Consider the following 14,132-nt stretch of genomic DNA (forward strand, 5'->3'; position numbering starts at 1 on the left):
CAATTTCCAAGTTTTTCTTAAAATATATTATTTCAGAAAAACTTAAAAATGGATTGAACAAACCAAAACTAGTTGTTATTGTATTTCATATAAAATTTTTGAAAAAGGGTACTATGAAATTCTCTTGAACTATTATCATCTATATATAAATAAAAGCGAAATGGCACTGACTGACTGACTGACTGACTGACTGACTGACTCACTCACTCACTCACTCACTCACTCGCATAACTAAAAATCTACCGGACCAAAAACGATCAAATTTGGTAGGTATGTTCAGTTGGCCCTTTAGAGGCGCACTAAGAAATCTTTTGGCAATATTTTAACTCTAAGGGTTATTTTCAAGGGTTTGAAGTTGGTCTTTTAGCATGTATATTCTTCTTCTCCCAATCTCTTAATTATAATTGAATTTCCATATCATATGTTACTATAGAACTATAATCTAGATAGAGTACCTCTTCGAAATATTTGTTAACTGGCAACTAAATTAATAATTTTGTCAGGTTGGCATTAAGTTGAGTTGACTTTGTTAGGTTGGCACCAAGTTGAAGATTTAAATGCATTTATCGCGGAAAAATTGATTGGGCACTGCTACTTCAATCCTGGGAATATTATATTACTAGCCGTCAGGCTCGCTCCGCTCGCCATATCCGTTTAGCCAGACGTTTAGACTGAACCCCTGACTGGATTGTCCTAACATATGATAAAAATGCTCAAATGAAAAATGCAGGCGAGCGAAGCGAGCCTGCTGATCTCATCCTTGAACGATCCAGTTGGGGGTCCAGGGGGCGGAGCCCCCTGTCTAGACGGATATGGCGAGCGAAGCGAGCCTGACTGCTAGTGTCATATATAAAGTTCTCTAATATCGGGGGACTGGCTTCGCTCTGGAGTACATCGAAGAAAATTGAATACGAAAGATGATATTATAATATATTATAGTTCATACAGAAAGGTTCTATCAATCACAGTGGATTGAGATTTCCAGTGTAATGCAAAAATCTCTCTCACAAAGGCCCGGTTGCACAAAAGTCGGTTAAATTTTAATCCTGATTAATTTCTCGTGAACCAAATTAGAGAAGACCATTCTGAAAAGACACCTTTTCTGATTGGTTCTCCTGTAATCAATAAGGGTTATAATTTAACCGGCTTTTTTGCAACCGGCACTAAATACCTGATTGAATGATTGCAATAGCTCAACAGCTCAACAGCGGAGTCATAATTTTTTCTCAGTCCCACACACATGCATTCGCTCATTCACTTCCATTATCGACAGACGACGAGATTATCAGATGTGTTTTTCCAAGGACGAATAATTATTATCCTTTTTTTTTGTCCTTCAGTGAGTTTTCCCAGGGATAAGATCTAGTGCAATCGAATTTTTATATCATAAACCTACTTTGTTCCAAATTTCGTGAAAATCGTTAGAACCGTTTTCGTTATCCGTTGGACATACATAGATACATAAATAAATACATACGTATAGAAATAGTTTGCTATATTAGGATAAAGCCTTTAAAGTCTCTTACACACTCATCGATTTTCGGACGTCCGATTTTTTGCCGTCCCCATGAATTATATTAGTTTAAAAATAATTTGGTATATTACATATTACATATTACATATTACATATTACATTTATTACATATTACATATTACATATTACATATTACATATTACATATTACATATTACATATTACATATTACATATTACATATTACATTGGCAACATATTATGTCTATCCGCACACATCATGTGTGTGTAAAGCTTTGTTCAATCTGGTATGATCTATAAGGACGACTAAAATCGAAAGTCCAGAAATAGATGTTTGTGTGTCTTCCATGATTATAGATAGATAAGACAATTGAAATTCTTCCGAAGTGTGTTATGCTCTATCATTTCGGATTATCAATGTAGTATCATAATCACTCTGTAGCCCGATGTGAGTGAATCTGATTGAATTATAGTTTTTTATTCTACACTGTACAATATTAACATGCTCGATTGATTTTCTACGATGAGAGCTGCTGTTAGACATTTCCATAAATGGGGCTTGAAAGACATCTCTCTCAATATTTTAAACGACAGCTGCCCGTGAAACAAGATAACAAAGTAGAGTTCTACTGAAGTTTCCCAAACTTTGTAAGTACAACAACGTGAATGACCTGGGAATTGAGTTGAAGTAAATCATTCATCAAAGATACCAAAACCGTGCATCCGTTTCAGAGAGAAATTCGAAAGATTCCTTTGAGAAATTTCAACTTCCGGTATTTCCTTTCAGAAATAGACTTGCTCCTCGCTCTCTGAGATTGAAGATTCCTTTTGACTTTTGTCGATGATTGGGAAATACACGAGGCATGCTTTATTGCCTGATGCTTTTCAACTGGTGTCAATTCCGATGCTGTCAAAGTGGAAGAAACGTTTTTGGTGGTCGGTTGAATGCTGCATGAACTTGCAACATGTTTGAATGCAAAGTTACGATGACAGAAGGAATGATTTACATGGGGATTCCATCTTCATATTCTTCACTGACACCCTCCACCAAACTTATCGGTTGAAAACATCTCAGAAATCAGCTGTATTTTATGACCAGAAGGAAGAAAAAATATGCTTCGTCTCTGATTGAAAGATTAACGAACCCCTTGCTAGCAGCTGGTACTGTATATTTATTTGTTGTCTCTTATTTCCCCCTTATGGTTGAAAGTGGATGGGAATGATTTCTATTGTAAACATTGTAAATACTGCTCTTGTAGTATTTGAAGCAGTACTTCAGTAAAACAGAGTGTAGTAAGTCACAAACAGTATGGTCACTAACGACAGAAATGCTATTATTGGGAAGTAGGAACCAACTGGTGTTTGCTTTTTGGGGCGGTTGACTATATTGATGGAGAGGGTCTGGCAAACCTTCCTAATGTTGATGGGAAGAATCTTGGAGAATCGGAGGACTTGGAAATGTTAACATATTATTTCTATAATCAGAAGAATGCGAGAAGATTTTTGTAGAACGAGTACCAAGTATTGAAAAGTAAAGTATTTAATATTTCTATAACTAAACAATCATTACAATACAATACAGAGGACAATATTCGACCTCATATAAGGAGAAAAAAAATCAAGTAATTCTTGATTTTGTGAAGAGAAAAACACAAAAAATATAACTTGAGTACTCAATAGCCAACAATTATTGAAAAATAAAAATAGTTTTAGTGAAACAAAATATATATTAGTCTATAATATTTTGTATGAAAATGCTTGAAGTTGACATGATAAGAAATTTTATGAGAAGAAACATTATTTTTCTGAATGGTGGACTATAATTCATTAAAATTTTTCATACTCATCCAATCAGAAAGCGTGTAACAACGGATAACTACTCAGAATTTCCTGTTCTACTGTCTTAACCAGGGCATCAAGGTTACGTGACTTTTTTAATGTAATCTTGATATTCCAAGTGAAATGCTCTAATAAGCTTCATCAAGTTACCACAACTTTTTATAGCAGTGTATTGTTGAAAATGACCGTTATTTATACTTATTATATTTTCCATCCATGATCAACGCTTCAAAGCGTTTTCGTTACTTTTTTAGCTACACATTTTTAAGATAAAATTTGAGTTTGATTGAAAGGTTGATATGACAGTCAATCCAAATAATCCATTTCATCTTGGTCAATCCTGTCAGATATACTCGTATATGACAGTTGTAGATGATGAAGATGTGGAGGTGATTAAACAAAAAAACATGAATACTGTTGAATCATGCTGTATGAAGCTCTGTAAATAACTTTGATCTGTATTGTGTTATCAGTGTGCATTTGACAGCTTCCATTCTATTTGTGATGTGACTCCACTTCAGAATCAGCTCAGAGGATAGAAAGTCTCAAAATGAGAATATCTCATCCAATTAACTCTGGCAAGCACGTGCTCTTTCAGCTCCAATAATCCAGCGATCGTTGGGAAATCTCGCCAAATTGATAGGCTCTTGTCAAATAATTGGTTTGTTCTTGCTGTGGCGATTACCATGGAAACAGAAATAGGAGGCATAATGAAGACTTAATGAGAGACTGATTCATTGTTCAAATTTTCAAGTGGAAATTTCACAATACAATTCTAATTTGATAAACTTCTTCCTAGCTGTTCTCTCTGTTGTCAATATCCGCAGAAGCGAGAGTTTCTTGGGTATTTGATGATTGATATCAATTTATTTGGAATTTCACTTAATGATTGTTATGTATTCCTGAGAATTTGAATGAATGTAATAATTCTTTTTCATCTGCGATTTTGATTTCAACTGGAATGTCGTCTAACTCAAAAATAGAAATTCATGAGTTTCTTTGTAATCCGAAATTAACGGTTTGTTAAACCTTTAGAAAGCTCGGAAACAATCTATAGAGGTGAGCTGGATGTTTAAACTGGGTTGGAGAACTCGATCAAGCAGTATTGTAATCTTTGGAACCCTCAACTCTTAATGATACAGAGTTGGTGAAAATTATAGACAGCTAAAATATTTCTTTTACAAGAATAATCGACTGTAGGTTTCATTGGGATCCTATTGGAAATGAAAATTTATTCTTCAAAAATTACTCTGTAGCTTCATCATCTTTGTTCCTCATATGAATCCAAATTCATTTTCTTAAATGAGAAGGTGGTCATGTGATACTTGATTCCGAGAGAAAATGAGAGAGAACATGAATGGCAAAAACCACACATTGATATCTCAACCCGTATCAGTTTGTTGATGTGAAAGTTGTAAGTTATGTTGAATATCAACCAGCTGAAATCATGTGTCAGCGCATGAAGGTCTGTATGTGTGATAGCTTTCAAATAGCTCCAGCCGATGTTATGAATCAATGAATGGAAAAACTGTTGTAATTACGTTCAATGAACTCTTCAGCTGACTAGATGATAAATCACAACAATTTTGTTATGTACTTTCCATGTAATTATTCTGTTATATCCTGAAAAAGGACGAAGGAGTGAGTAAATTTTGTTGTTGTCCAACGAATTTGATCTGTAAAAAAGTTCGAAGAATGCGTGTTCAATATTTGAAGCTGATTGATCAATTTTTTCTAAAGTTATTGTAGAACATACAAACAGACAGAACACAACTTTGGCCTTGAGTAAGTCAACAGTGAGAACTCGCTAACGCTCGTTAAAATAATTATTGTATCAGATGGATGAGGAAGATTTTGATTATGATTCCAGATTTGAATTCAGCATTCTCGATTTGGAAAAATATTTCTCAAGTGTTGAATAACATTTCACATTTCAATCATGAAAATGGCCAAATTGTTCAGGAAGATTTGAACATCCTGATTTACCTCCAAATTTTGTTAACACTAATCAAATTTCTTGTATTTTACGTCAAACTATGCCAAATTTTCTCCAAGTTCATCGACTTATTTAGTCATTTCAAAGTTAGAGAATTGAAATTTGGTGGTAAGGTGCAGGATGTCCCAATCTTGCTGAACAATTTGGTACCATTTTCATGATTATCGGTTGAAAAATAGCGTCCGAAACAAAAAAAGCTGGTCACATTTCAATGGTCGTCTAAACAATATTGATTATGTTCAATAACCTATTAACATCCAATGCCTTCCTTTGATGGCAATCAGCCAGTGGAACCTTATTGCGAAGGTCAAGAGGTAACTTTGGACATGATTGTTTGAAAATGAGAACAGGGTCCAGGGAAGTGTTATTTTCATTATTTTATGTTTTGATACAGTTTATGCAAATTTCAATAAATAGGTTTTTTGACTTGCATTCAATGCAATATTTCAATTTTTGTCATTGAGACTAATCAAGTCCTGTTCATTTGAGACTAATAGTATTGGTAAATCATTTTCTTCCAAATGATCAATAGATGAATCATAACTGGTCTTATCCAATATTGATTAGAGCAAAACTTGCCTTATCCAAAGATTCGTGTCAAAACACGTCTTCTCCAATATTTGAGCCTAAGTTACTGGTTTTACATCAGAATACAGTATATTTTACTATGACTGAAATGCTTCGATGATTTTTAACAATTTTTTAAAATACTTTTTTGTTTATTATTGAATGGGCGTTACTGTGTAATTATTACGTTGTTATTTGCATTTCCTGAAATATTTGTTAGTAGGGAGAAGGCAAGTTTTGCTGTGGGACGCCTTCTAAGAGTTGAATCGAAATTATCAATGCCTTGAAAGCTTGCTGTCATCTATTCGACAAAATACTTGCACTTCTAGAAAAATCGAAATATCCTAAATTATAAATAAAACGTTGACTCCCCTAAATTTTCCAAGAGTTTTGACTAACAAGACAAGTAAATAAATTAATCAAAATTCTTGAAAAAAGAGTCATCAATGGAACAAGATATCAGTCATCATAGAAATTTTGAAAATATGATGAAATATATGATCTTAAATAGATTTTCCATGATTCACCAATGTACTGGAAAAAGTGTCTTGAGAGAAACAGTATTTGGTCAAAGAGATTGGGAGTATCATCTTCTTTTCTTATCAATCCAAAATTATTATGAATAAATTCAAATTGACTCAATATGACACACCTCTACATGAGATATGCAATCACATCCAAATGACTTATGGAATCATAAGCCTGTTCCCCAAGCTCAAATATGACGGAATAAGTCACGGATTACCACATAATCATTTACTCCACTATGATAACACCTAGTTAGAGATTAGCTATTCTACTCGTATGTTGGATTTGAATTGATAAGAATATTGCTCCTGAAGATATGACCCTTTGTTTCAGCATATTGGTTGAGGACTGAATAAGATTCAAATAATATTCCATGTATACATTTATCATACATTGAAAAATCATCAACTCAACAAATATAAATGAACACATTGAATTGAATCAAATCAACTCAGACTACTATCTACTAAGCTCTACCCAGTCAGGTAAAACGCGTTATCTGTGAACCCGGTTGTTGTTCTAAATTGTTGCCTATATTATGGAAGCTCTACTCACAACATGAACGAATTGCTGATCCGACTAATTTGTTGTTAAATAGAAGTTGGCAGGGTTGATAACGACAATATTGTAACGGCGAGCACTCAAACACGAAAGAGTAGCAACTACAAATAAGGGCAGTATTGCGACACAACCAAGCAGCTGTTCCCTGTTGTCATGTTATTTGGACAAGTTCCATGGACAAATAATCTGTAATGACAAATCAGCAAAGCCTGGAACGAATGCCAATATTTGGATGCGAGCATTTTTCCTTCAAACGACTCGAAAAATAGCTCTTTCCAACCCCATAAGCTTGGTCAAGTTGATGGGGAGAAAAACGGGTTAAAATATTTTTTTGAGAAAAGAAAGAAAGTTATTCATTTGAGTCTCTGTTAATATGCTCAATTATTTCAACAGTGTATTATAGAGTACCGTTACTACGATCCAATATTTGTAATCAGTGAATATTAATTGTTCCTATCACTATTTCAGGCAAATACAAAACGCTATTGCTATGAAGTTTTAATAATCCACCATTTATTGTGGGAGTGACGTGTCTGGGCCAATGGCAGACGCTTACCTTGATTAAAAATATTAAATTTACCAATTATGATGCTTGCTAATTACTCTAATATATTCTGATGCTCTTAAATCCTTTTATAGTTCACCAGGTTATAAACTTGAATTCTACAAAAAAAAAAAATGGGTCATACTATAATATCAAATAGAACGATCTTACTTTAGATCTTACTTGATTAATATCAAATAGAGCGAGTTCCTACTTTTGACTTACTTGAGGCCAAAGCCGTTGTTCGTCTGTTTGTATGTTCCACAATAACTTCAGAAAGAATTGACCAATCAGCTTCAAATTTCGAACACGTATTCTTTGAACCTATTTACAGGTCAAGTTCGTTGGACAACAAAAATTGACTTATTCCTTCGTTCAGGATATAACAGATATCAATGGAAGTGCATAAGAGAATAATTTGTTTTGATTTATCATTTAGTCAGCTGAAGAATTCATTGCATGCAATTACAACAGTTTTCTCATTCATTGATAGCATCAGTTGAGGCTATTTGGAAGATATCACACAGACGTACATCAACAGACTGAAACGGGTTGAGATATCAATGTGCGGTTCTAGCCATTCATTTTCTCTTGGAACTCTGTATCGAAATAATGTATAACTTCAGGACCTCCTAAATACTAATGGACCTGAGCCTAGATGAAAAATGGCCGCCGTAGTTGGTTGTCTCATAGGAATTCCTACTGAGACAAAATCACTTATCAGCTGTGAGAGAGCGTCTCAGTTTGTCGAAATCTCAGTTCTTCTAGTTCCCGTTTAAAAATTCAATGCAGGCCATCACCTACGGCGGCCATTTTTTTGTAGGCGCAGGTCCGGTATATAGGAAGTCCTGATTACATGACTACAAAATTCAACCAACTTTGTATAATTAATAGTTGCGGATTTCAAAGATTACTAAACAACAGTAAGTTCTTGAGCGAGTTCTCCAACCCAGGGGGTCACTAGTACTATACAGAATAACTCAAAAAACGTGTTACAGCAGGAGACCATAGACCATTTACATTTACAATGAATTTGAAATGTTCAGTACCGTTTACCCATATCGACCTCTGTTTTCAATCTTTCGAAATTTAAAAAAAGATGTCAATATTGGAAAACAATCAATCAGTCAAAATCTAACTTTGAGGATATTGTTGGGGAGAGGATGGAATTCACAATAGCATCCATAATTTGTTCATGTGTTTGACGTTTTTGTACTTTTCATGAGCCATCAAACAGCTTTGAATTCGACAAAAATGTACTTTTTTCAACTTTGACCGCTTATAATGAGTTTAAAAACGTCAAACGAAGAAAGAAATTATAATAATCTTATTGGAAATTCCTTTCTCTTCCCATTCCAACCATATCCTCAGAATAAGATTTCGACTGGTAGTTTTTTTAGCTATTCCCGTTTTCCAAAAAAAATCTATACAGTATGTTTCAGAAGTAGTGTTGCTCCTGGATGATAGGAGACTACAAATGTCGTATTTGAAGTGTCCAAAACTCAGCGGTTATCCTTATAGCTGCCATTTTTTTTTTCACTTACAAATTTTCATCTCAAGAACAAAATGATGTATTGAATATTTATGCTATAAAGACTCAACTTTAAAAAATGAAATAAAAAAATTTCCATGTGAATTTTCAAATGGTGGCCATTTTAAATTTTCGATTGCAAATTCCACGAAAACCGTTCACTTTACGAAAAAAAAAAAAAACTACAAGAGACAAAAAAGTATGAAAATTTTATCAAGATCTGATGAGATATCTCTATTTTAAATCACTATTCTCCATCGACAGCCAATTCCCATTAACTTGATAATAGAAGGGAGTTAATTATTCAACAATATTTATTATGGGCAGTAGGATTTGAGTGTGATCCTACCAAAACTATATGGATTATATAGTTTCATATGATAAAGGTAGTGAGATCATTCCTAATACCAATGAGGCTAGCTCATGTGATGAACGTATGTCATACGAGACTGGTCCCTTGGAAATTCGATTTATTTCATGTATCGACACAACTACTAAGATTGTGAGTTGTGTATGTCTGCTACAACATACAGTAGACCTATAATTTCATATACAATGCATACTTCAATGATAATGATGCGTAACTCTATGTACTCCATGTATGATGCTAGCAAATGAATACTCCAATGATAATGATGCGTAACTCTATGTATACCATGTATGATGCTAGCAAATACCTCAATATTATGGGAATGCATATAATATCACGTTCAACCATTCCTGATTCGGTATTGATGCCAAAAACAATTAGTGGCTTCCAGAGAGTGTATAGTTAGTTCGTATGACACGAGTATCAAGAGCATCGGGAGCTAATAATAACTGAATTAGCTTCCAGAAACCGCATTAGCCGCAAATTCGAGTTACAGAAACGCTGCTAGTTCCACCCAATTCAACCATTCATTCCTCACTAGAATTAGATGGTGAATCCAAATTGTGTATTGGTTTGAGAATTTGGAATGAGACATTTTTTAATCATATTAATAATATAGTATATAATCATATTATATTCTCATGTGAGAAACAATTCAGAATAGAATATTGTATTTATCCAAGAATTGGGCATTTCTTGAACAAATTATGCAAATAAACATTATCATATGATATTATTGTCATATATTATTCTCATAGAGATATTATAAAGGTCAGCTGGTCAGGAATAGAATAAATAATAGGATGATACAGTATTGTTTATGACTCATCTCGAATCATATGACAATGACAAATATATATCTCAAAGAATGTTTAATATGGTATTTGTTCCAGTGATGAGTCTCATCGTCATCGTTTTTTCCAAAGTTTAGGCACAAATAATGATTTTCATCAATGATAAGGAAACTGGAATTGACTGCTTTCAAAAATTTATCATCTCAATAATACTCCCTTAGCATTTGAGTTCACAAAACCTTGATGGAACTACTTGAATTCATCAATATTTCTGTAGGTTATGATTGTGGAGAGTTGTTCATACGATTTATACGTTATTTGGCCACCCATTGTAGCCTACATACGATATTTGGAATGAATACATGTTTTTAGTAGCTATGATTGAATGGTTGGAATCATCATCGCCGTTATGCACATCGCAGTTGTGTAGTCGAGGCTTACACGGGAAAAATGCTTTCTCAGTCTGAACTTCTCCCTTTTTGATTCCTTGAGTTATATCTTCCTCTTATCTCTCAAATCTATCCACTGTTTTCTCGCGTCCTTTTTGCAGTGTTTTACTTTATAGAAAGAGCAAGAGTCCGAGATTTCTGGAAATACTTCAACTTAAAATGTGACTAAAAACACGATATTATTAAGGGATTTCATAATTTTGTGATTGATTTAATCTCATATCAATGTTTATTCATTATTCAAGCAGTATTGTTCCAGGTGTTGAGTTACTCTCAACTAAACCTACTCCGTTGCATCCCGTGTTGCATGTGAACATTTGTAAGAACACAAATTCTATTTTGATGAATATGGATGAAGATTGCTTCGTGAGTAAGGCGATATCGTGCAGCCTCCGAGCATATAGTGGTATTCACTCAAAACTGTCAGCATTGTTTGAGATTGGAACTGTTGATGTTGGATTAAGGAATGCTTACAGTTTGAAGTGAATTTCGTTCTACCGGAGATTATTGATGACAGACAGGTTGTTATTATGAATTAATTATCCGCTGTTCTGCAGCTTACGGTGCGGCACGGTATAGGATCAATGCAACGGATAACCGAGGATAAGAAGGTTCGTGCCATGGAATTACTTCAAGAACTTTATGTGTGATCCTACATACGAGAGGGCTTCTCGAATCTCACTCTTGATTCTTCTTGCCTCTATGTGCTTCTTAAGGTTCTCAACGGTTCGTGTAATTTTTCTCCCCCCTCAACTCTTCCTCCTCCTTCTCCTACTCCTTCTCCACCTATTCCTCCTACTTCTTCTCTTCCTCATCCTTCCCATTCCCCTCTCCAATTACTCCTCCACCTCCTCCTCCTCCTACTCCTACTACTACTACCACCACCACTACTACTACTACCACTACTACTACTCCATCCACACCTTCTTCTTTTCTCCTTCTTCTTCCACATTTTTCTAATGATTTTTTTGAAGGGACATACTTTTTACTATATTCTTCTTCAAGACTGTAGCCTAGCATCATAGATGAAAGTATCCTGTCATAAAATACTCTTATAATAAATCAAATAGCGGTTCCTATTCTTAGTAGAATACAGTGTATTTGATCACTCATACAGTCACAGTAACAGGCACATCAAATGTGCTTTGGTGAATGTTTGCTAGAGTGTTGGAGTGGAAAGGCACAGATTGATTGTGAGGACTTTTCTTACTCATCAAGACTTAACGTATGATTATTAATACAGTTCATTCTACTATAGCTCTGGATCTCACTCAATCACTTCTCTGGAAGTTCACTCAGTTTGTATCGACATTAAATTGTGTTAATGTTTCGACGTGTGAAAGCAAAATAATATAATACGAATGAAATGCATTCTTCAAGAATGTAGTTCGAAGATATTCTCTCAGCATAATGTAAACTACCTAAACTTCCTCCTATTCTCAATGAATTTTGAATTCTTATGGAGGAATTGTAGTGTAGATTGATAGGTCTAAGAAGAAATGAAAGGCGTAAGAGTTATTTTGATAACTCAAGTTTTGTCTCTCTAGAAACGCACTCCACTGCACCTGAAGTTTGCAGTTAAATATGCCACTAAGCTAAGTTCATTTTCATTCAATTTCTTTGTTTCTGAAAATCAAACATTACAATAGAATTAAAGTCCTTGATATACTTTTCTTGAACTTTCTAAAGAAATAATGAGAGTTCCTTTAGTTTGAAACTTCAAATACTCAGAAATAGTTCTATTAAAGATTTCATAATTATAATTGCTAGAAAGAAAAAAATATATAATTATATATATGGAGCTTCAACTTGACCATAAGATGATTATGATATGGAATGTGAAAAAGTATTTGATAAACCAAATCGAAGAGACAGGTTAATTCTTGAATAAATTGAACTAATCGTATGGACAAAGTTCCAAGAAAATTTGCTTGGTAATTATTTGGAAGGGGTTATTAAGACATGGTTGAAATATCGTTCTACATTTCATTATACATTTATCATCTTCCTCCATGGAATAAGAGATCATAGAATAAGAAATAGACAACATTTTCGAAAATTATCCAGATAATAAAATACGAATGTACACTGTAGAAGATCTAATTCCAAAATGGTGTAGGTTAAGAACAAGATTAAATATCTCACTTGGATCTCTTCAATGGTACAAAATCTCTGAAAATCAAACCATGATGTGTTTTGAATTGAAAAAGACTCAATTTGCTCCCGGCAACGACCCAGCGACTGACCTCGACCTAAAAACTTATTATGAGTTTGCGGTTTATGTGTGTTTTTCAGCAGTTGAATCACGTGCTGATGACAACAGAATTTCCCCGTCAAGTCATCCCCGCGTTTTTCAATGCACATAAAACTGTGCTCGTATAGCTAGTTCCCCGAAGATTGTTCTTCTAGAAGAATGAAAAGTATTGTTTTGAACGTCTAGGAATCGGGAGAGAAATAATAGGAAAGAGAAAAAGAAGAAGGAGAAAAAGGAGAATTACATTAGGAGAGGGGAAAATGTTTGCTATGTAAAAGAGGATACAGTTTATGTAGGATAGCAGTGTTAGGAGGAGTAAGAAAAGATGATGAGGCAGTAAAAATAGAGAAGGAGGAAGAGGAGGAACATAAAGAATAGTTGATGAAGTGGTGTGAAAAACAGGGAAAGACGAAGAAAGAAAGTCTAAGGAAGAGACAAAGAAGGTAGAGACAAGAACAAGAACAAGAACAAGAACAAGAACAAGAACAAGAACAAGAACAAGAACAAGAACAAGAACAAGAACAAGAACAAGAACAAGAACAAGAACAAGAACAAGAACAAGAACAAGAACAAGAACAAGAACAAGAACAAGAACAAGAACAAGAACAAGAACAAGAACAAGAACAAGAACAAGAACAAGAACAAGAACAAGAGAACAAGAACAAGAACAAGAACAAAACAAGAACAAGAACAAGAACAAGAACAAGAACAAGAACAAGAACAAGAACAAGAACAAGAACAGACAAGAACAAGAACAAGAACAAGAACAAGAACAAGAACAAGAACAAGAACAAGAACAAGAAAAGAACAAGAACAAGAACAAGAAAAGAACAAGAACAAGACAAGAACAAGAACAAGAACAAGAACAAGAACAAGAACAAGAACAAGAACAAGAACAAGAACAAGAACAAGAACAAGAACAAGAACAAGAACAAGAACAAGAACAAGAACAAGAACAAGAACCAGAACAAGAACAAGAACAAGAACAAGAACAAGAACAAGAACCATAACAAGAACAAGAACAAGAACAAGACAAGAACAAGAACAATCCGAGTGGTATGGGAGCGTAGTGCTCATAGTCTTGGCTTGGGGTATTTTGAGAGTGTAAAACTGAAAACAACACTCTCAGTGTGAGAAAACGGTTGTCGCCCGGAATGGCAAGTGGTGGAAGAGAGGGTTTTGTCGCTCGGCTCACATTTGAGTATT

At 34.4% G+C, this 14,132-nt stretch overlaps 1 protein-coding gene across 1 annotated transcript in view; it reads left to right on the forward strand.

The window, feature by feature from the left end:
* The window catches only part of LOC111060340, a 165,643-nt gene that overhangs the window by 96,910 nt on the left and 54,601 nt on the right, over positions 1-14,132 (forward strand). The gene's annotated exons all lie outside the window — the stretch shown is intronic.

Source organism: Nilaparvata lugens, chromosome 1 (genome assembly GCF_014356525.2).
Source record: "Nilaparvata lugens isolate BPH chromosome 1, ASM1435652v1, whole genome shotgun sequence".
NCBI lineage: Eukaryota > Metazoa > Arthropoda > Insecta > Hemiptera > Delphacidae > Nilaparvata > Nilaparvata lugens.